Source organism: Schistocerca cancellata, chromosome 7 (assembly GCF_023864275.1).
Source record: "Schistocerca cancellata isolate TAMUIC-IGC-003103 chromosome 7, iqSchCanc2.1, whole genome shotgun sequence".
Lineage (NCBI taxonomy): Eukaryota > Metazoa > Arthropoda > Insecta > Orthoptera > Acrididae > Schistocerca > Schistocerca cancellata.
The window spans coordinates 90,146,941-90,169,855 of record NC_064632.1 but is presented as its reverse complement, the minus strand read 5'-3'; the positions used below and the strand labels follow the sequence as shown (position 1 = coordinate 90,169,855).

The 22,915-nt window shown below is 46.3% G+C and overlaps 1 protein-coding gene and 1 non-coding gene across 7 annotated transcripts in view; both read right to left on the bottom strand.

Annotated features, from left to right (window-relative positions):
• Nucleotides 1-22,915, bottom strand: part of LOC126092392 (LIM domain-binding protein 2) — an 846,950-nt gene that overhangs the window by 616,426 nt on the left and 207,609 nt on the right. The gene's annotated exons all lie outside the window — the stretch shown is intronic.
• On the bottom strand, nt 13,774-13,849 carry Trnai-gau (transfer RNA isoleucine (anticodon GAU)). Its single transcript has one exon. It is a non-coding gene; the product is annotated as a tRNA-Ile (tRNA).

Genomic DNA, 22,915 nt, shown 5'->3' with positions numbered 1-22,915 from the left:
GCCTCGTTCGTATTTAGCCTACACGTATGGCGGGTTATTCTCTACACATCTTTGGTCACAGTCCGTCAATTTTTTACGTCGTTTTTTCACTTCAGTCAACGTCCATTGATTTCTGAATGCCGATATCATATCAACATGTGCATTGTTGAACATCGCTGACTGAATGTGTTAATCCAATGGATTACTGGATAAATCATCGTTCTATGTGACAATGTGGACATTGTTTCTCTCATATATCATCCTACATGAAACAGTCTCACTACACACATAAGTCACTAAAGAACTATATCTGTTGCATTTATTGTCAGTTTATTGCGCTCAAATGGCTCTGAGCACTATGCAACTTAACTTCTGAGGGCATCAGTCGCCTAGAACTTAGAACTAATTGAACCTAACTAACCTAAGGACATCACACACATCCACGTCCGAGGCAGGATTCAAACCTGCGACCGGAGCGGTCGCTCGGTTCCAGACTGTAGCGCCTAGAACCGCACGGCCACCACGGCCGGCTGTCAGTGTATCAGTGTATTTCGAATTTATTAGAGATACAATAACAGGTTAAGCCAAACGTATCTCAAAATGTTACGATGTCAAGCGGTACCCTGGACGTTCTCCAGAGGTAAGACCATAATTTCACTGCCATTCGTCCACCGGCCTTAAAAAATCCGCACAACCAGTTGACACATTATTCTCTATCAGACAAGGACTTTCTCTGTTAATGGCGACACGAAATTCTGGAATGGCAGATTTTTTAAAAAGTTAAGCGGGTAACAATCAGTTGCTAGTGAACTGTTCAGCCTCTGGTGTTCTCTAATTTGCATTAAGTCCTGATTTTTATCCAGTGTCCAAACTGGTTACCGCAGGAGAAATTAAACTATGTCAACGACAAAATAAGGGTGGTCCATTGATAGTGACTGGGCCAAATATCTCACAAAATAAGCATCAAACGAAAAAACTACAAAGAACGAAACTCGTCTAGCTTGAAGGGGGAAACCAGATGGCGCTAAGGCTGGCCCGCTAGATGGCGCTATATCAACTGCGTTTTTTTAAACAGGAACCCCCATTTTTTATTACATATTCGTGTAGTACGTAAAGAAATTTGAATGTTTTACTTGGACCGCTTTTTTCGCTTTGTGATAGATGGCGCTGTAATAGTCACAAACGAATAAGTACGTGGTATCACGTAACATTCCACCAGTGCGGACGGTATTTGCTTCGTGATACATTACCCGTATTAAAATGGAACGTTTACTAATTGCGGAAAAGGTCGATATCGTGTTGACGTATGGCTATTGTGATCAAAATGCCCAACGGGCGTGTGCTATGTATGCTGCTCGGTATACTGGACGACATTATCCAAGTGTCCGGACCGTCCGCCGGATAGTTACGTTATTTAAGGAAACAGGAAGTGTTCAGCCACATGTGAAACGTCAACCACGACCGACAACAAATGATGATGCCCAAGTATGTGTTTTAGATGTGGTTGCGGCTAATCCGCGCATCAGTAGCAGACAAATTGCGCGAGAATCGGGAATCTCAAAAACGTCGCTGTTGAGAATGCTACAACAACATCGATTGCACCCGTAACATATTTCTATGCACCAGGAATTTCATGGCGACGACTTTGAAAGTCGTTTACAGTTCTGCCACTGGGCACAAGAGAAATTACGGGACTATGACAGATTTTTTGCACACGTTCTATTTAGCGGTAACGTAAACCGGCATAATATGCACTATTGGCCAACGGAAAATCCACGATGGCTGCGACAAGTGGAACATCAGCGACCTTGGCGGGTTAATGTATGGTGCGGCATTATGGGAGGAAGGATAATTGGCCCCCATTTTACCGATGGCAATCTAAATGGTGCCATGTATGCTGATTTCCTACGTAATGTTTTACCGATGTTACTACAAGATGCTTCACTGCATGACAGAATGGCGATGTACTTCCAACATAACGAATGTCCGGCACATAGCTCGCGTGCGGTTGAAGCGATGTTGAATAGCATAGCCGGCCGGGTTGGCCGAGCGGTTCTAGGCCGTACAGTCTGGAACCGCGTGATCGCTACGGTCGCAGGTTCGAATCCTGCCTCGGGCATGGATGTGTGTGATGTCCTTAGGTTAGTTAGGTTTAAGTAGTTCTAAGTTCTAAGGGACTGATGACCTCAGAAGTTAAGTCCCATAGTGCTCAGCGCCATTGAATAGCATATTTCATGACAGGTGGATTGGTCGTCGAAGCACGTTCACCGGATCTGACGTCCCCGGATTTCTTCCTGTGGACAAAGATGAAGGATATTTGTTATCATGATCCACCGACAACGCCTGACAACATGCGTCAGCGCATTGTCAATGCAGATGCGAACATTACGGAAGGCGAACTACTCGCTGTTGAGAGGAATGTCGCTACATGTATTGCCAAATGCATTGAGGTTGACGGACATCATTTTAAGCATTTATCGCATTAATGTGGTTTTTACACGTAATCACACTGTAACAGCATGCGTTCTCAGAAATAAGTTCACAAAGGTACATTTATCACATTGGAACAACCGAAATAAAATGGTCAAACGTACCTACATTCTGTATTTTAATTTAAAAAACCTACCTCTTATCAACTGTTCGTCTAAAATTGCGAGCCATATGTTTGTGACCATTACAGCGCCATCTATCACAAAGCGAAAAAAGTGGTCCAACTAAAACATTCAAGTTTCTTTACGTACTACCACGAATATGTAATAAAAATGGGGGTTCCTATTTAAAAAAAACGCAGTTGATATCCGTTTGACCTATGGGAGCGCCATCTAGCGGGCCAACCACAGCGCCATCTGGTTTCTCCCTTCCAGCTAGACAAGTTTCGTTCTTTGTAGTTTTTTCGTTTGACGCTTATTTCGTGAGATATTTGGCCCGGTCACGGTCAATGGACCACCATGTATATACGATTTTGCACGGCCTGTGTTGTTAAGAAGTATGTTGCAATGTTTATTCGGACATGCACGGATATGACCGTGACTCACGCAGCGACAGCCAAAGCGGTTAAGGCTAACGCTCGCGTAGAGCGGGAAATCCGGTTTCGAATCCCGGTCCGGCGCAAATTTTCATTCTCGTCACCCCGCTATACAGATGACGGTTGTCCGTATTCGCAACTGCGAATACATGTTATGAACTACATCTATATTTGTACTTCGAGAGCCAGTGTGCCGGTATTGCTGTATACTGTCTTACGTCCCCCCCCCCCCCCCCCCCGCACCTACCCCTTTACCTTTCACTAGTTTATATACGTTTCGTACGGCGGAAGAAATCTACGATATCTGATTAAAAGTATCCGGCCACATCTCTGCCATGTGGAATTGGCTTCTAGATGTTACGAAAGGCAGAGCTGCCATTATAAAAGGAGGTGAGGGGGTAGTCTACTATTTTGTCAGGAGAGAAACAGCAGAATAGATCGACCAGGAGAGCTCAGTGACTTCAAACCTGGACTACTCACTGGATGTCACCTGCAACAAAGTCGTCAGGGACATTTCAACAATTCTGAAGCTGGCCAAGTCGACCGTTGGTGACGTGATTGTTGATTGCAAACGCAAAGGAACAACCGCAGGCAGCAAAACTAAGAACAGGGAGACCTCATGCACTTTCGGACAGTGAGTATTGCGGAGGACGATTGTAAAACAAAATCGCATGAAATCGGCAGAAGGAATCACTCATGAGTTCCAAAGTACTGCAAGCAGTCCAGCTACAAGAGTGAGCGTATGGAGTTACACAGAACTGTGTACAACGGCAGAGCAGCTCCCCATAAGCCACTAGTTTCTGAAGTCTACGCTAAGCAATGTTTGAGGTAATGTAAACAGCGGCGGCACTGGACAGTGGATGACTGGAAACTAGTGATTTGGACCGAGGAATCACGCCATTTCCTCGGCAGTCGGACGGTAGGGTTTGTGTTTGATGAATGCCTGGAGAAAATTACCTGCCATCATTTGTAGTGCCAAGAGTGAAGTAGTGTTGAGGAGAGGGGGGGGGGGGGTGGAGCGGTATAGAGGTGTCCGGTGTTTCTCGCTGTGAAGGTGTAGCCCCCTTACTGCGCTTAAGAAAACGTTAAATGCGCAAATATATGAACACATTATACAATATTGTGTACTGCATACAGTAGAGGGAAATGGGGGGGGGGGGGGAGGGGGCAATGACTGTATCAGCATGATAATGCACTCTGCTGTAAAGGAACATCTGTGAGGTAATGAGGTTTGTGGAACTACTCTGGTTTCGGCCCTTGAGAAATAACGGAGTGCCATTTCTCACAGACAAACAATTGAAAGCGTCCACGGCAAAGTGCGAGCCGTCATAATGGCGAAGGGTGGACATAACGTCCACTAATAAGTGTCCGGATGCTTTTGACCACATAGTGTAGTTGGACACTTTCTACCACCTGGAATGTATCTAATTATAACATCGTGGTCACTACGGGAGCTGTGAGCACTAGGAAGTATCTTCCCTACCACGTCGCAGACCTTCAACAATACTCACGAAATGGCCGAACAATAATAATTGTTATGTAAGCGGCCCCTAGCGTACGCTAATTCTTCGAATAAATCCGAGCCTGCCTTCTGACTATTTATTTATGTTGAGAGTTAGCTGCCAAACTTTGCACGAGGTGCAGATTATCTTCAAGACTTGCTACATTTCATAACAATTTCCTGACGCTATCACATGTACACACGTATCGTCTGCAAACAGCCTCAAAGATACACATGTTATCAGCCGTATCATTTATTTACCAACAGACTTCAGAAAGTAAGTTACACATTATTATAGCTGGCCAGGCAACTTTTACTAAACACTGCACTACAGTTCCAAATGACACAGATGCATTACACGATTTTTTAACTTGATCACCAAATATCTGTAAACAACAGCCGGTACGTTCTGCCAATCTTTCAGTTCGTCGACGATAGAAATCCGCTCCTTGGTCACGGAGCCATTCGGAAACTGCTGTGTGAATGTCCTCATCATTCCGACATCTCCTTCCGCTAGGCGCTTCAGTCTGGAACCGCGTGACCGCTACGGTCGCAGAGTCGAATCCTGCCTCGGGCATGTATGTGTGTGATGTACTTAGGTTAGTTAGGTTTAAGTAGTTGTAAGTTCTAGGGGACTGATGACCTCAGATGTTAAGTCCCATAGTGCTCAGAGCCATTTCAACCATTTTAGCCATCTCTTTCCCCTCACATCTTCTTTCTACTTGCCAAAAAGATAGTCGCATAGCGCAACATCTGGACTTCCCCATCAGCATCACCAACGTCTATGCGGCCTTGATCAAATCGCTAGCAACATTTCAATATACCTTCATTGTGCAGTTACTGTATCCTTTCATTCCCACATTGTGAAGCGCAGCAGGACTATGTCTGAAGGAAATTCGAAAAACGTACACTCTTCCGACACGGCGCAACTCTAGATGTGCAACGGTCTCAGCATGGGGCGGCAAGTGTAATTTACTTTCTGAAGTCCCTACGTATAAGGCACTTGTTGTAAAAAATAGTTAATTCGAGATTCTATCGTCAGCAGTTGCTGCCTCTACATTTTAAAAGAAACGCCCGGTATCAATTCATCATTAACGAAACAATAATCAGCTGTTGATGACCTTCTGAATGGGTCTTGAACACCACCATTCGGTCACTGAATTCAGAGAAGAAAAAAATAGTCAAGTTAGTTATCTGCAGACGTGATTAACAATACAAAGCATATGACGTAACGAGGGGGAAAATTTACACTGAATCGAAATTTTTGTGATTTTTATCTATACTAACTTGCGCGTAGCATCAAGGCGGAAGACTCCGTCAAGGAAGCTACGTAGCTTTATCTGGTATAGTTAGACGCCAAATATGAATGGGCCTTGATACAGAGTGGAGGACACTATGCCTGTACTGCATCAGTGTTACAACACCTCTGCGTGGCCTCTGGCCAATGTGTAAGGAGCAAGGCGACGCACGAACCGCGTCGTTTAACCGTATGATCGAGCACCTTGAACGATACTACGAGCGGCCGAGGCCTAGCAGCTGACTAGGCGGGTCGGGGCCCTAGGCTGCCTGATCGGAAACAAGCATTTCCGTGGCAATAGGAATACCTACTGGCGGTTAAGCGCATTCGTTAACCTCGGACGTGAGTGCAGTCCCGACCCGACCCGACTCTGGAATGAGATCAGATCGTGACGCAAAATAATTACAGCACCGAGCTCGTACTGCGACCCGTCTTTCTTTTTCCTTTTTTCCTTCTTTTTTTTGCTTCAGCGGTAAAAAAAAAAAGAAGAAGAAAGGAAGGTCGCAGCGGCGGCAGGGCAGGAAGAGCCGTGCCGAGTACAGTGCTAGAGGCGACGGACGGTGAGCGCTAGGCGGCGGCGGCGTATGCAAAATGAAGATGTGAACCGGAGGAGAAGAAATTGAGAATCCGCCGGCGCGGGCGGCGAAGAATGGGAGGAGGGGAGGGCGAGGAACGAGGGACTCTACACTCGGGAAAAACGCTGCGCCCGTGCTGCTGCCGCCGCCGCTGCTGCGTTAGGGGTAGGACGAGAGGCGAAGCGAAGAGACGAGAGACAAAGGGTACGGAGAGAGAGAGAGAGAGAGAGAGAGAGAGAGAGACAGGCAGAGAGGCGCCGGCCCGGCTGGCTGGCTGGCTGTCTGTTCGGTTGCTCTGAAGGGGGAAGGGGGGGGGGGGGCATGGGAGGAACGGGCGTGGCGTGGTGTGGTGTGGCGAAGTGGTGGTGGTGCGGTGCGGCGTGGTGGTGTGGGATGGTGCGGGGCTGGTGCCTGCTCTGCACGGGCACCACTGTGCGGGCGGCGGCTGTAGCGCCGGCCTCAGCCGGGGATCGAGCTAGGCGCCTCACACACTGCGCCCTACCTTCGAGTACTGGCGGGAGCCCAGCTCACAGGGGGAAAAAAAGAGCGATTACCTACAGACGCCACGGCGCCCTCTGTCGCCACACTTACAAGCTAATTCTCAGACTTTTCTCGGCGATGGCGGCAAAAGCGTTTTGTTGCTTACTGTAATCTAAACATCGGAAATTATACGGTAAAAAAAGCAGTAAAAAGGGATCACCAGACAGAAGTGTCAAAAAAGTCACATTACTATATCTTGAAAAATGAATTGCATTACCGCACACAAGAACATGTTTTCGAACATTTATAAGATTCAAATGCTGCAAAAGAAACGACGTTGATCACGAGAGATCTCTAACTCTTGATTCCGAAACAATAACCACTTCGAAAAACAAACATCGCCCAAAAGGGCACACGACACGCCTCGTACTCTAATGAGGGTTACCAGCCAACTTCTCGATTTCGCGAGCTCCAAACGGCTCCTTAAAAATGTTTAACATTTAGCCCTTCCAGTCCGTCAGCCTCAGGAACAGAAACAGGCATTTCAATTGGCCATTTCCTGGTCCCACTTATTGCACTATTCCGTACAGTGTTGTTTGTGGCTGGTACATACCATCCTTGGAAAGTCTCGAGGATTTAAACAAGGTTTATAGCCCTTCACCACAACCGTTTAGTACATAGGAGGGCGTCCTGAAAAGTAATGCATCCGACGCTACTGTAATTATTTTTGTATAACAGGGCCTGCAGCATGAAACACGTCGTAATATGAAATTTTGAACTGAATCTTTCACGCTAGCTGCTAAGAGTTTTATTACATATCGTACAGTAGGCCTATTTCGTTGGAAATGCAATTGTAAGTACACATGCTGATGTTTTAGTTTGTAAATTTCATTTACTTCTGCGATATTTTCATATGTATATCCAGGCATATACAAAATAACATGTGACAATTGTAACAAATTTTGCACTGGACAAACAGGACGACATTTTAACACCAGATTTACAGAAAACACTACAGGTAGTGATAGCATACAATCGAGTCTCTTCGTGAATTCAAAACAACTGAACTCATACAGTCAACAAAACCGAAACGGTACTTAAGTCTTAGGCCCTACACGCAATACCAAAGGGGAGCGCCATGAACATACTGGAATAATTGCAGACATATTAAACCATCAGACCGACTTCAAACATAAATATTACTTAGAAAATTTTGTTGACGTTTTGTAACATGACAACAGATAAAAAATAAACAACCAAAGATTACACAAATAAGTAAGTTATTCGCGCATAGCATTTTGTGATGGTTAAAAAGTTTGTAAGCTAGAAGCCAATAAAAATTAAAAAAATGTATAGCATCACTGGGAAGGGTCAACTAGCTGTCAAATTACTACATGACTTTCTTCTGCCACCATAAGAGCAGCGACATCTGATAACGGGATTCATCGGTACTGCGACGTGTACGTGTTGCCCAGCTACACGTAAGTGCACTTGTACAGTTAACTCCACATACAAATATCGGAAAAGCAAATGAAATTTACAAACTATGATATTCGCAGACGTACTTGACAACGGCAGTACCGCCGGAATACGCCTATTGTACAAAATATAATAAAACTATTGGCACCTAACTTGGAAGATTGAATTCAAAATGTCATATGATGCCTTCAAATTATTTTGTCTGTTCGCAATATCGGTTGAGGAATTACATATCATACATATTACTTGACTTCCCAGCTTCGCTGACTCAAGTTGCAACCGTCTGCCGCTAGAGGGCTCCGAATTGCAACGTGTAACATGGCCGTGTGGAATGTATGTAACTATGTCTGTGTGTGAGAAACAGTACGCTGTAATGGAGTTTCTTACGACAGAAGAATTCGCCTACACATGGAGCAAGCTTTCCTTCAGCATGACAAAGCCAAAACGCACACGAGCGCTGCGACATCTGCAACAATCCGACGCCTTACGTTCACTGTCATCGATCATCCCCCGTACAGTCCCGACTTGGCAACACCCGGTTTTCATCTGCTTCGAAAACTTAAAGAACACCTTCGAGGACTTCACTTTAATAGTGATGAACCGGTGCAAGCAGAGGTGAGGTTGTGGCTCCGTCAACGAAGTCAAACATTGTACAGTGACGTATCAAAAAACTGGTCTCTCGTTGGAAGAAATATGTTCCGTCACCAGGGGGAATATGGGTTGGGTTGGGTTGTTGGGGAAGGAGACCAGACGGCGAGGTCATCGGTCTCATCGGATTAGGGAAGGAAGTCGGCCGTGCCCTTTCAAAGGAACCATCCCGGCATTTGCCTGGAGCGATTTAGGGAAATCACGGAAAACCTAAATCAGGACGGCCGGACACGGGATGGAACCGTCGTCCTCCCGAATGCGAGTCCCGTGTCTAACAGGGGGGAATATGTTGAGAAATAATTATGTAGATATGAACAATAAAGATGCAGAGTGTCACTAACGTTTGTTCTAAGCTTTAAGAATTTTCACATTAAAAAAATTTGGAGGCACTACTTTTCAGCACTGTCTCATATAGAGAACACAGGCACAACATCTCCTGGTCGAACAAAAGGATCCGTCCCTTGGATACCAGCTCGAGTATCCACAATACGGACCAGGACGAGCTGGCAGGCGCGGCCAGAAAATACGTTACCCCCCCCCCCCCCCAAAACATATGTTTTTCATATGCATTGTCAGGGGAGTGCATAGATGGTATAGCACTTAGCACTCAGTGAGGCAAATCAGTAACAGCTTGCACTGTACGTTCTTGAGCATTGTCCTGCAAAATGATGGCCAGGTCCTGCAGCAAGTGTCATAACTTCAGTCTCTAAGCTGATCGTAGGTTGTGTTACAAAAATGAACAGCATAAAGACAGAAGTGATGACGCTTTCTGCAGGACCTGAGCCCCATTTTTCAGGACAATGCTCAAGCACGTCCAGAGCAAGCTGTTAGTGATTTGTTTGAGTGATGGGGCTACTAAGTACTATACCACCTAATGCACTCCCCTGACTTAAGCCCCCGTAATTTAAACTCGATTTCTAAACTGAAGGAAACACTTTACGGCATTCGCTATAGAACTGCTACAAATTCGTCGGGCAATAGACCGCACCGCTCGAACTGTCAACACAATTGGCACAGCTAAGAGTATCCTACGACTTCGACATCGCTGGCAACTGGTTATACACAATGCTCGTGACTACTTTGATCAGTAAAACTTTGAAACACGTATATATTTTGTACGAGCTGTAAGTAAATAGTTGCCACTATTATTAAAGTTCGAACCCTCGTACAACGTCTATGCGGTTCTAGGCGCGTCAGTCAGGAACCGCGCGACCGCTACGGTCGCAGGTTCGAATCCTGCCTCGGGCACAGATGTGTGTGATGTCCTTAGGTTAGTTAGGTTTAAGTAGTTCTAAGTTCTAGGGGACCGATGACCTCAGATGTTAAGTCCCACAGTGCTCAGAGCCATTTGACCCAACGTCTGTGACGCACCTCGCGGGAATCCTCCGCTGCTTCCGTATTTCGACTGGGGATCGGTTCACTCTGCGGCGGAATACCGTGATGCGGTACGGCAACAAAATAAATAAATAAATAAATAAATAAAAATTAAAAACATCCCACACTGCTAAAATGGAGGATGTCAAAATACAATTCTGGCCATTAAATCTGCAAGACCATTGATGCGGCATGCCAAATTGGCATGGAGTGTACTACATGCTTAGATATACAGATGATTAGTATTTCAGTGAAACGTTACAAAATGGTAGGAATATAACCCTATTTACATTCTCTAAATAAAGAAACTTCACTCAGCGGGTCTCTCACAAGGGGAGGCCGCCAATTGCGAAATTCAGATTCAATTCATACTGCGCATAATAAAAGCTCATGGCCAGAGGTGTAATGTGGCAAAGCACCAAGATGCACTTCTCAGCCGTTGTCGAGAAAATCGACAGTTAAAATAAACCGTTGCGGTGAAATACTCTCTACGATTAACAGTTTTCTACAGCGTCGTGGCGCAGCGGTAAGCGCACGGGTTCGTAATCCGAAGGTCGCCGGATCGAATCTCGCGCCATGCAATTTTTTTTAGTATTTGTTTTTTGTAATTCAAATGTGTGTATACACACACACACACACACACACACACACACACACACACACACACACACACACATATATATACATATACATATATATACACTCCTGGAAATGGAAAAAAGAACACATTGACACCGGTGTGTCAGACCCACCATACTTGCTCCGGACACTGCGAGAGGGCTGTACAAGCAATGATCACACGCACGGCACAGCGGACACACCAGGAACCGCGGTGTTGGCCGTCGAATGGCGCTAGCTGCGCAGCATTTGTGCACCGCCGCCGTCAGTGTCAGCCAGTTTGCCGTGGCATACGGAGCTCCATCGCAGTCTTTAACACTGGTAGCATCCCGCGACAGCGTGGACGTGAACCGTATGTGCAGTTGACGGACTTTGAGCGAGGGCGTATAGTGGGCATGCGGGAGGCCGGGTCGACGTACCGCCGAATTGCTCAACACGTGGGGCGTGAGGTCTCCACAGTACATCGATGTTGTCGCCAGTGGTCGGCGGAAGGTGCACGTGCCCGTCGACCTGGGACCGGACCGCAGCGACGCACGGATGCCCGCCAAGACCGTAGGATCCTACGCAGTGCCGTAGGGGACCGCACCGCCACTTCCCAGCAAATTAGGGACACTGTTGCTCCTGGGGTATCAGCGAGGACCATTCGCAACCGTCTCGATGAAGCTGGGCTACGGTCCCGCACACCGTTAGGCCGTCTTCCGCTCACGCCCCAACATCGTGCAGCCCGCCTCCAGTGGTGTCGCGACAGGCGTGAATGGAGGGACGAATGGAGACGTGTCGTCTTCAGCGATGAGAGTCGCTTCTGCCTTGGTGCCAATGATGGTCGTATGCGTGTTTGGCGCCGTGCAGGTGAGCGCCACAATCAGGACTGCATACGACCGAGGCACACAGGGCCAACACCCGGCATCATGGTGTGGGGAGCGATCTCCTACACTGGCCGTACACCACTGGTGATCGTCGAGGGGACACTGAATAGTGCACGGTACATACAAACCGTCATCGAACCCATCCTTCTACCATTCCTAGACCAGCAAGGGAACTTGCTGTTCCAACAGGACAATGCACGTCCGCATGTATCCCGTGCCACCCAACGTGCTCTAGAAGGTGTAAGTCAACTACCCTGGCCAGCAAGATCTCCGGATCTGTCCCCCATTGAGCATGTTTGGGACTGGATGAAGCGTCGTCTCACGCGGTCTGCACGTCCAGCACGAACGCTGGTCCAACTGAGGCGCCAGGTGGAAATGGCATGGCAAGCCGTTCCACAGGACTACATCCAGCATCTCTACGATCGTCTCCATGGGAGAATAGCAGCCTGCATTGCTGCGAAAAGTGGATATACACTGTACTAGTGCCGACATTGTGCATGCTCTGTTGCCTGTGTCTATGTGCCTGTGGTTCTGTCAGTGTGATCATGTGATGTATCTGACCCCAGGAATGTGTCAATAAAGTTTCCCCTTCCTGGGACAATGAATTCACGGTGTTCTTATTTCAATTTCCAGGAGTGTATATAAAATTCCCGGTAATCAGTTGCAACAATTATGCATATAATAAGTTGTTGAAAGTCGTTTGTCGTGGAAAAACTAGCGATTTCGAACATCATTATGTTTTCCGCAAACAAAGTTGTATTTCACAAATGTTATTGATTGTCTTCATAATGTTAACCGCGTATAGTTAACGGAAGACGTAGAAACGATATTCCGAAACGAATACGTATAGCGTAAGTCAAACGTTCGAATTAGAATAGAGACCCCACGAACACAAATTTGCTGTGGCAGGTATGAAATATAAACTCCATTACTCGCTCGTTACACTTGAAGGACAGATGTTGAATGGGCCGAAACGAGCCGCCGCATAACAGCGTAGTTGCCTGCTAACTTCGAAAGAAGGTAGATGCGGTTCCTAGCGCAACTTATAACATCGTCGAAAATCAGTGCGGACGTGAGAGCTTTGGTACACCCTGTTAAACAAACGGAAAAATGGAGGCGGTACAATTGGAGAGCGATCCGCCTTCACCAACATGCATAAGCAATTCATTAATAGTTTATATATATATATTTGAATTACAAAAAAATAATAATAAAAAATGTTGCATGACGTGAGATTCGATCCGGCGACCTTCGGATTACGAACCCGAGCGCTTACCGCTGCGCCACGACGCTTTAGAAAACCATTAATCGTCGGGAGTATTTCACCGCAACGGTTTCTTTTAACTGTCGATTTTCTCGACAACGGTTCAGAAGTGCATCTTGGTGCTTTGCCACATTACACCTCTGGCCATGAGCTTTTATTATGCGCAGTATGAATCGAATCTGAATTTCACAATTGGCGGCCTCCCCTTGTCAGTCAGAAACTGAATTTGAATCGTGTGAGAAGGGGAAACGTATACCAGGAGCTGTTGGAATTCGTCAGCGTGGCGTATCGTGACTGTCGTGTGTTGTTCCGCGATACTGCTGCGTTGAGTGGGATCCCACGACTGCCACGCGAATATGGAATCGATGGGTTCAGGAGGGCCATTCTCAGTGCCGTGCATCTTCCGAATGGTCACACGCTCCTGGCGCCCGGTTGTGCACGATCGTACAGACACGCCACGCACTTCTGACTCGTTCGATCAAAACAAGCATCCACAGGGACTGTGGTACTACGTTCTCCACAGCACAACTGTCAGCACAGTGACCACTGTTGTGGCAAAGATACGTCGTATGTAAACTGAAGGTGGATGGGGGAGAAAGGGATGGGAAAGGACCACTAACGTCAGCTGCATCGGGACTTCACGCAGAATCGCGGCGACCAGCGAAAATGTGAGCCGGACCGGGATTCGAACCCGGGATCTCCTGCTTATCAGGCAGTTGCCTTAACCACTGCGCTACCCGGGCACAGTGTTTATCGCAACCGCGCGGACTACTCCGGCACGCCTCCCGGTCGGCCCACATTCCCAGCCTGCGCCAATTGTCCGCAGTCCGTGCCCGTGTTCTCCGTGCCCACTGCTTACGAGATTCTCGCAGGACGTAAGACGTAATTGTGCATCCGCGCTGAAGAACCTGGTGAGCCGTGCTCACTCCCAACTACGCGTTTTCGTGAACTTCGTTGTCTATCTGTGTTTGGTTTCCCGCCCTTGTTGCGGTAAAGTCGTGGTTCTTCTTCGTTCTAGGTGTGGCAACAGTGATGTGTATCGATATTTGCGCCGTGTACCGTCTTTGGTTTGGTGCGTATAGTTTCCGGCTACGGGGTCTTCAGGCAGAAGGTCGGTTGTTGCGGACGAGGGAAGTCATTTCTGCGCGGTGCAGTCGGCTGGGGCCGCTAGCAGCCCCTGCGCAGTGGCGGAGCGTGTGTGGAGCTGTCCGATCGCTACGAGTTTCGTGGTTCACCGACCCAGGACGTCTAAGTTGAGTAGTCGTTTCAACTACCCAAGCCACGTCCATTCATGTTGTGGTGGTTCGTTTCGGTGCTTCGCTGTTGGGGAGGTTTTCCTGTGAGCAACACAGAGTGTTTCTACTGCTGAAATTTAGCCGCCACGCGGTGGAATTACCTATTTTGGTTGACTACAATTCGAGTGCACCGGCGGAATTTTCTGCCTAGTGGCCGTTAGTGTTCCGGTTACCTGCCCTGGCCACTAACGGAACTTCAGGCAGCGTCCTTTCCTCACCTGTTGTCGCTGTCCAACATGGTGTGTAATTTTGACACCTAATACATTGTGGATTATCACGTTTGTAACCTTTTCTGTTCGAGTTCTCATGTACTGATTGATGGGAAGAAAGTCGTTGTGTCGGTCGGTCCGTGGCTCGCCCCTGGTTGGGTTCCGACGGATCAAGTGCAGTTGGGCTCACCACCTGTCTCGCCTAAGTGAACGAGGGCAGACGGACCTCCCTGCAGGATTCTGAGTGCCACCGGTGTTTAATTATCTGTTTTCGGCTGCTTAAAATGGCCTTCAGCCATTGGTATTGCACCTTGCATACGTTTGTTCTATCTGCTTTGCTTTGAGGCTTTCCACTTAGCCGTGATATGTTTTTTTTAATTTATTTGCCTCTTTAATTGCATTTTTATCTTGATGTTTAACATTTCGTGTTTTTAAATATTGTGGGCTTTTGCCTTTAAAAGTCTATGGTAATATATTCTAAAATTCTGAAACTTAATTGTATCCTTCAGCCATTTGTATTGCACCTTGCATATGTTTGTTCTATCTACCTTGCGGTGTTTTTTTAAATTCTTTTATTGCTATCTTAATTGGATTTTTATCTTATTGATTTGTTAAGATTTCTTGTTTGCAGGCCTTCAGCCGTGAAAGAGTTGCATTCGGTAAAGGTCCGGCTATGTGCCGCTTTGGTTGTAAAAGTGTTATTAAATTACAATAAATTACAATTAGAAGATGAACTGACTCCAACCTATTTGGCCCTTTCCACAATCCTAATTACCTGGTTTAGCGGGCGTATCACCTGGATTCGTTGACCATCGAGGCGAATAAATTATATGAATGCGTGGTATCTGTTCTCTCGGACATGTCCGAAAGAACAGACAGCACGCATTCATATAAAAGATACGTGGGGCGACAACGCTGGACACTTCGTCGTCTATCCGGCAAAGTCCCGGGTCCATGTGTGCAGACTTCGGCAGAACGAAATGTGTCACAAAGCATTCGTCGTCATTATACGGCTCCTGCATCTGGTGTGATGGGATGGAGTGCTATTAGGTACTACACGACACGACCACATCTGGTTCACATAGTCTGTGATCTGAGCAGCGGCCTTTACACTTCTTACGTGATAAGGCGTTGTACGAGGGTCACTCCAAAATAAATGCAGACTACTTTTTTAAGAACACAGTTTTCATTCTGCATGTGTGAAAGTTTTACAGTGTGTACATACATCCTTCTCGCTTGTTTTCAAACTTAGTTCAACCTGTTCCCGTGAGTGCGCCGTCACAGCATGTCTTCAAGCTGGCTGCTACACTTGACGTTCGTCAGAAGCAACGTGCTGTCATAGAATTCGTGTGCTGTAAAAACGAGACAGTGGGAAACATCCGAAAGAGGTTGAAAAAGGTGTATGGAGATGCTGCTGTCGATCGCAGTACATTTAGTCGTGGGCAAGCAGGTTACGTGATGAAAGCGGGCATGGCAATATTGAGGATTGTCCTCGCAGCGGCAGGCCTCGTACTGCACACACTCCAGACAATGTGCAGAGAGTTAACGAATTGGTGACTGCTGACAGACGCATCACAGTGAACGATGTGTCACGCTACGTTGGGGCAGGAGAAGGAAGTGTTTGCCGAATACTGAAAGTGTTGGCGTTAAAAAAGGTTTGTGCCAGGTGGGTTCCCAGGATGTTGACTGTGGCTCACAGAGAAACAAGGAAAACGGTATGCAGCGAACTCTTGGAACAGTACCAGAATGGTGGAGATGAATTTCTTGGAAGAATTGTGACAGGTGATGAAACATGGCTCCATCATTTTTCGCCAGAGACGAAGAGGCAATCAATGGAGTGGCATTATGCAAATTCACCCAAGAAAAAATATTCAAAACCGCACCTTCTGCTGGAAAAGTTATGCCTGCGGTGTTTCTCGATTCCGAAGGACTTTTGCTTGTGGACATCGTGCCAAGTGGTACCACCATAAATTCTGATGCATATGTGACGACACTGAAGAAACTTCAAGCTCGACTGAGTCGTGTACGACCACATCGGCAAAAGCATAATGTTTTGCTGTTGCACGACAATGCACGGCCACATGTCAGTCAAAAAACCGTGGAAGCGATCACAAAACTCGGATAGACAACACTGAAACACCCGCTTTACAATCCTGACCTGGCTCTAAGTGACTACCATCTCTTTAGGAAACTGAAAGACTCTCTTCGAGGAAAAAGGTTTGAAGATGATGACTCCCTTGTGCACGCTGCCAAACAGTGGCTCCAACAGGTTGGTCAAATATGGCGTAAAGCAGTTGAGAGGGATGGAAATTATGTGGACAAATGAAATTAGTGTTCCTAAAGGATGTATCTACATACTGCAAAACTTTCAAAAATGTAGAATAAAAGATAGATTTTAAAAAAATAGTGTGCATTTCATTTGGAGTGACCCTCGTATGTCTGTGTCTTCGATGTCTTCGTGATGATACCTTTCAACAAGACAACACAATTCGGCATGTCGCCCACGCTGTCCTGACCTACATTCGTGTAGAGCTTGCTTGACTATTACCCTAGTCACCACTTTCCCAGACCCTTCATCCGTTGCGTTGCCCAGAGACTCGCACGCTATCATTCGTCATCCATGTAATGACGTATCTCTATACGTCACCCAAGCTCAGCCTACCGATGCTCCGCCGGGTTAGAGTCGTGACGCCACAGGCGGTCGCTCTGTATACTAAATTTCGCACCCTTCATAGATCTTCTTCTGGCACAGCCCAGTGTTCTGCTTTAGGTGTGGTTCACTTAGGGTAAAATATTGCGCTCTGGTCTGTCAGAATACCTCACACGTAACATTGGCAGACGTGCAACTAGCCGTGATACAGGCAGCCCCAGGACCGGGACGCCTGCCCACCCGGACCGCGCAGCCATCAGTGGGGTACCCGCCGGCTGCCCTGCGCCTGCGGTGTGTCTGGAGACGGTCGCAGCGGCTCCACTCGCCACGCCAGCAGCCCTGAGGCCACGCACCACAGTCCCGGTCTATTTCCGAACGAGTAAACGGACCGACGGACGCTTCCCTGCAGCGACTCCACATGTGTTCCACAGCCCGCGGCCGGTAACAATAAAACTGACGCCCCGTCTTCCTGGCTCAGTATGGAACCAACGAGTGCCCAGCGTTCTCCCGGACACAGCGCGTCGGTGTGACCTGGCTGGCCGTTTCCGTTTGACCTCTAAAAACGGTTCATTCGATCTTCTCGGATCACTTCGAAGACGTTAATATACCGAGAGATCAAAAAGTCAGTATAAATTTGAAAATTTAATAAACCACGCAATACTGTCATTAGAGCGGTAAAATTTGACACACATCCTTGGAATGACATGGGGTTTTATTAGAACAAAAGAAACAAAAAAACAAAGTATTGCTAGAAGTGTGAAAGTTCTCTTGTGCGCGTCGTTTGGTGATGATCGTGTGTTCAGCCGCCACTTTCGTCATGCTTGGCCTCCGAGGTCCCCAGACCTCAGTCCGTGCGATTATTGGATTGGATTGTTTGGGGAAAGAGACCGAACAGCGAGGTCATCGGTCTCATCGGATTAGGGAAGGAAGTCGGCCGTGCCCTTTCAGAGGAACCATCCAGGCATTTGCCTGGAGCGATTTAGGGAAATCGCGGAAAACCTAAATCAGGATGGCCGGACGCGGGATTGAACCGTCGTCCTCCCGAATGCGAGTCCAGTGTGCTAGCCACTGCGCCACCTCGCTCGGTTGCGATTATTGGCTTTGGGGTTACCTGAAGACGCAAGTGTATCGTGATCGACCGACATCTCTAGGGATGCTCAAAGACAACATCCGACGCCAATGCCTCACCATAACTCCGGACGTGCTTTACAATGCTGTTCACAACATTATTCCTCGACTACAGCTATTGTTGTGGAATGATGGTGGACATATTGAGCATTTCCTGTAAAGAACATCGTCTTTGCTTTGTCTTACTTTTTTATGCTAATTATTGCTATTCTGATCAGATAAAGCGCCATCTGTCGGACATTTTCTGAACGTTGGTATTTTTTTGGTTCTAATAAAACCCCATGTCATTCCAAGCATGTGTGTCAATTTATATCTCTCTATCTACATTATTCCGTGATTTATTCAGTTTTCAAATTTATACTGACTTTTTGATCACCCGGTATGTCAGGAAACAACACATATTTTTATGCTTTCAGGTTTTCTCGGTGTGACTGATTAGTGTAATCATTTCTGTCGCTCAGTCTCATTGTTGATACTGTTTTTCTGCACGACATTTCAACAATCGACCCACAATTCTTCACATTCTGGTTGGAGTCCAGGCAGAGTGCAGCGTTACACAGTTCGCGGCCACTGCAGATGATGAGTAGGTCGGTAGTGGAAATAACGTGCAGAGAAATGAGATCAACAACACCCGAAAGCAGAATATTAAGAAATATTTTGTTGGCATACGGCACAGCCACATAAAAAGAGATTATTAACCCCCGCCGATTTTAACATCCAGTCAACCAACTCCACAACTAGCATCAGTTCGGCCAGCTGCTTTATAAATGCGCAACCACTTTGATGGCTCAAAAATGGCTCCGAGCACTATGGGACTTAACTGCTGTGGTCACCAGTCCACTACAACTTAGAACTACTTAAACCTAGCTAACCTAAGGACATCACACACATCCATGCCCGAGGCAGGATTCGAATCTGTGATGGGAGCGGTCGCGCGGCTCCAGACTGTAGCGCCTAGAACAGCTCAGCCACTTCGGCCGGCGCAACCACTATGGCCTAGCGGGTGGAGTCGTTCACTACTGGTTTAGAGGACCACTGCTCGGTTAAATGACCAGCTAAGATAGAAATATGCGGAATGGTGTCCGTTCAGCTCCATGAAGCAAAATAAGGAGCGACGGTGGTAACTAAAGCCATAAAGTGACATCCAAATTTAGAGATTGGGCTTACATTTCAGCACGATAATGCCCGTCCGCAAACGGCGAGAGTTTCTACTACCTGTCTTGGTGCTTGTCAAAATAAATCTTGGCCAGCGAGATCGCCGGATCTCTCACAAATTGAGGACGTTTGGAGCGCTACGGGCATGGCCCTCCAAGCAGCTCGGGATTTTGACGACCTAAGCGCCAGTTGGACAGAATTCGGCACGATATCCCTCTGGACGACATCCAACAACTCTGTCAACCACTGCCCAGGTGAATAACTGCTTGCATGAGGGCCACAGGTGGACCAACGCGTTGTTGATTTGCTCAATTTGTGAAATTCTTTTCCTCGAATAAATCATTCGCTTTTTAAAAATTGTACTCATTTGTCCGCACATGTAGATCGCATCTACCGATTTCCATACCATTCGGTTAATTCCTTCGGGGGGCATCGTCTTTCTTTTAGTCTTAGAGTGCATTTGGCAAGTAAGTTACCGTGGCTGTCAGAAGCTGGGATACAAGTTGGTGCTTTTCGTCAGCTCTGACGTTAGGAAAATAACGCATGACGAAACAGTTGAAAGATAAATTGAAAGAAATTTAGATACCACCTTGGATATTCGTTAAATAAGATGTCAAGAACTTTCTTGGCAACTGCGAAGAACGTCATTACAAGAATATAGTAAGAAACATGCTGAATAACTTCGAAGTACTGATTGTCAGAGTGAGCATAAAGCTGCACTTCCTTGACTCCCGCATCGTCTATTTTCTGGGTAATCTAGATGCTGTGAGTGAGGGAGAGTGAGAACGGAATTATCATCATATGAAACAAATGGAACGGGAGTACCACGACCGATGGGATGACAGCATGAATGCTGACTAGTACTGATGCTGTACAGGGAGTGTCCTCAGTCAGTGCACAGAAGAAAACGCAATGGAGATTTGTGGGGAAAATGAAGAGAGGTTATGATTTATGCCTTTGTCTTAATTCCGTAGAACATACCACAGTACTTTATTATGATGTCAGGAATGCCATTCACCATTATTTTATGAAAAAACCTTATGTGATAGCGGGAAACCCTTAGCATTTCTTAACATGGCATTTCAAAAAAACATTGGAATCACCTAAAACGATTGAGGAAAATACTGCTAAGTACCAGTTCATAGATATGTGTTATGTACCACGCTATAGAGTTCCCATACTACAAAGTGGCACAGCGCTTAAATTGCCTGAACCATGGTTCGCAAATTAGATGACTGATCTACACCTGGTACTCCACAAATCACATTTCTGATACCACTATCACCTTCTCTCTTTTCTGTTCCATTCGCCAACAGCGGGTGGAAGGAACGACTGTCAGCAAGCCTCCGTGTGAGCTCGAATTTTTCTAATTTTCCCGTCCCAGTCATTTCTTGAGTCGTGCGTAGAAGGAAGTGATATATTGCTCGACTCTTATCTGAACATCTGCGCTCGAATTTGTAGCACTAAATCTCACCGTATGCAAAACATTTCGGTCGTAGCGTCTGCCGCTGGAGTTCGCTGAGAACTCTTAAAAGAACCGCATATTTTCGTACTACGAAGGTATCAATTTGAATTCCACCAAACACCCCATGTCACTTTCCGAAGCACTGAATCGAGATTGCGATGGCTTTTGTAAGTCAGTCATAGCTCATGTCACTTCATCTCGCCCGCTGATGACAGCATAGGACACGTGATGTAGTCAGCGAATAGAGAGATCACTCTTTAGTAGCGCGAACACACAAATAAGAAAAGTTCGTGGTTTAAATTAAGATACATCACACATATGTGCCAGTAAAATTTTTAATAACGACGTAAATGTCTGATCTGGGCTCGAAATTCTTCTAACTGGTCGTCCTCAAACAGTTGATTTTTAAATGGAGTCAAACGCTTTGTGATTTAAGAAATTCATCGTACATTCTCGCACACAGTTCATTTTGCACAAAAGGAAATTGGCTTTGAATGTAAAGCTTTTCAAACCACCATTCACAATATTTTCCCGCGACCTGTTAGAAATAGGTTAGTTTCAGCAGTTGCAAGAGAGCGCCAGATAACAGGCGTCACCTCGCTTGCGCAGCCACGATGACGCAGGAAGCCCGTATGTTCGTACGTGTAAAACATTGAAAGATCTTACATTATATCACAAAAGAAACAAGAAATCAGAGGATACTTCACGAGCATCAGAATTTCGTGAACCACACTCAAATGCATAATTCGGCTTAAAGTGCACATTCGTATGTCCATATTCGGATGCAAATTTTCTTGGAGTACCAGTGCTGTAATATCTCATGATTGGTTCTTTATTATGGTATAATGCCATACATGCACTTGAAATAAATCGAACAGTTGAAACCAGCCAAGAGTGTGAAATTAAACACTTCGTTTCAAATGAATTGACTGCCTCAATAGAAAAGATTAATAAAAGCCAAATATCTTTAGCAAAAAGACAAAAATAACTTCATTGTTCTGCAAGGCGATTAATGCTTGACTGTCAGAAAAGTGGGAATAAAATCTGAAACTAATAACATGTTTTAGCGTTCCGTTATTAAGCGAACGTGTTTTAATTCATTTGATAGCTCCCGGCCACAAAAATCCGTTTCATAATCATTTAACGTGAGAGCAATAAACGAAGACGAAACAACAAAATCACTGAACGTAAACACGGGTCACGTGGAGACTACCCACCACAACTCGGGCTGCTCTGTGCATCAGCCCCAGATTTACTATATTTCCGAACCGGGGCAATATTAGGTAGTGGCGTCCAGCACACTTCTGTAACCAGAAGCGGGAGAAGGCACTACTCATACTCGACTAAACTGTGCATGCGCAACAGCCCGCCCGCAACTGCTCAAACGACTCGAAACGGTCGTCACGTCACGCTCAATTTGTTGTTGTGAAGCATTGCATAGTCTTCCTAAGCCTTCGACACACTGTGCTGCTGGCAGACGCTTGTATGAACACTATGTTTGGGTGTTGTATACGGCGCATTTCCTTTGCAACTTAAGTTTTTATTTTTGTTATACTTCTCTCGTTCATGTTTTGTTGCTGCAGTATTATTCTGCAGTAGCGGGATACAGTAATTGTTAGATTATTGGTTCTTACCAGTCAAAAATCACAAAAATTTAACTTAACAACCAAAACAATGAAAAATTCCCGGAATTCTAAAGAATTCCCGGGTTTTTCCCGGTTTTCTCCCGGATGAAAAACTTCCCGGGTTTTTCCCGGATCTCCCGTTTGTCCCGGGTCGTATATACCCTGGGTGCGCCGACCACGTGCCCCTCGATATCTGCCACCAGTGTGGCCTGTGGGCTGAGGGTGAACGGCGGTCCGTCGGTACCGTTGCGCCTTCATGGCTTGCTCGGGCGGAGTTTAGTT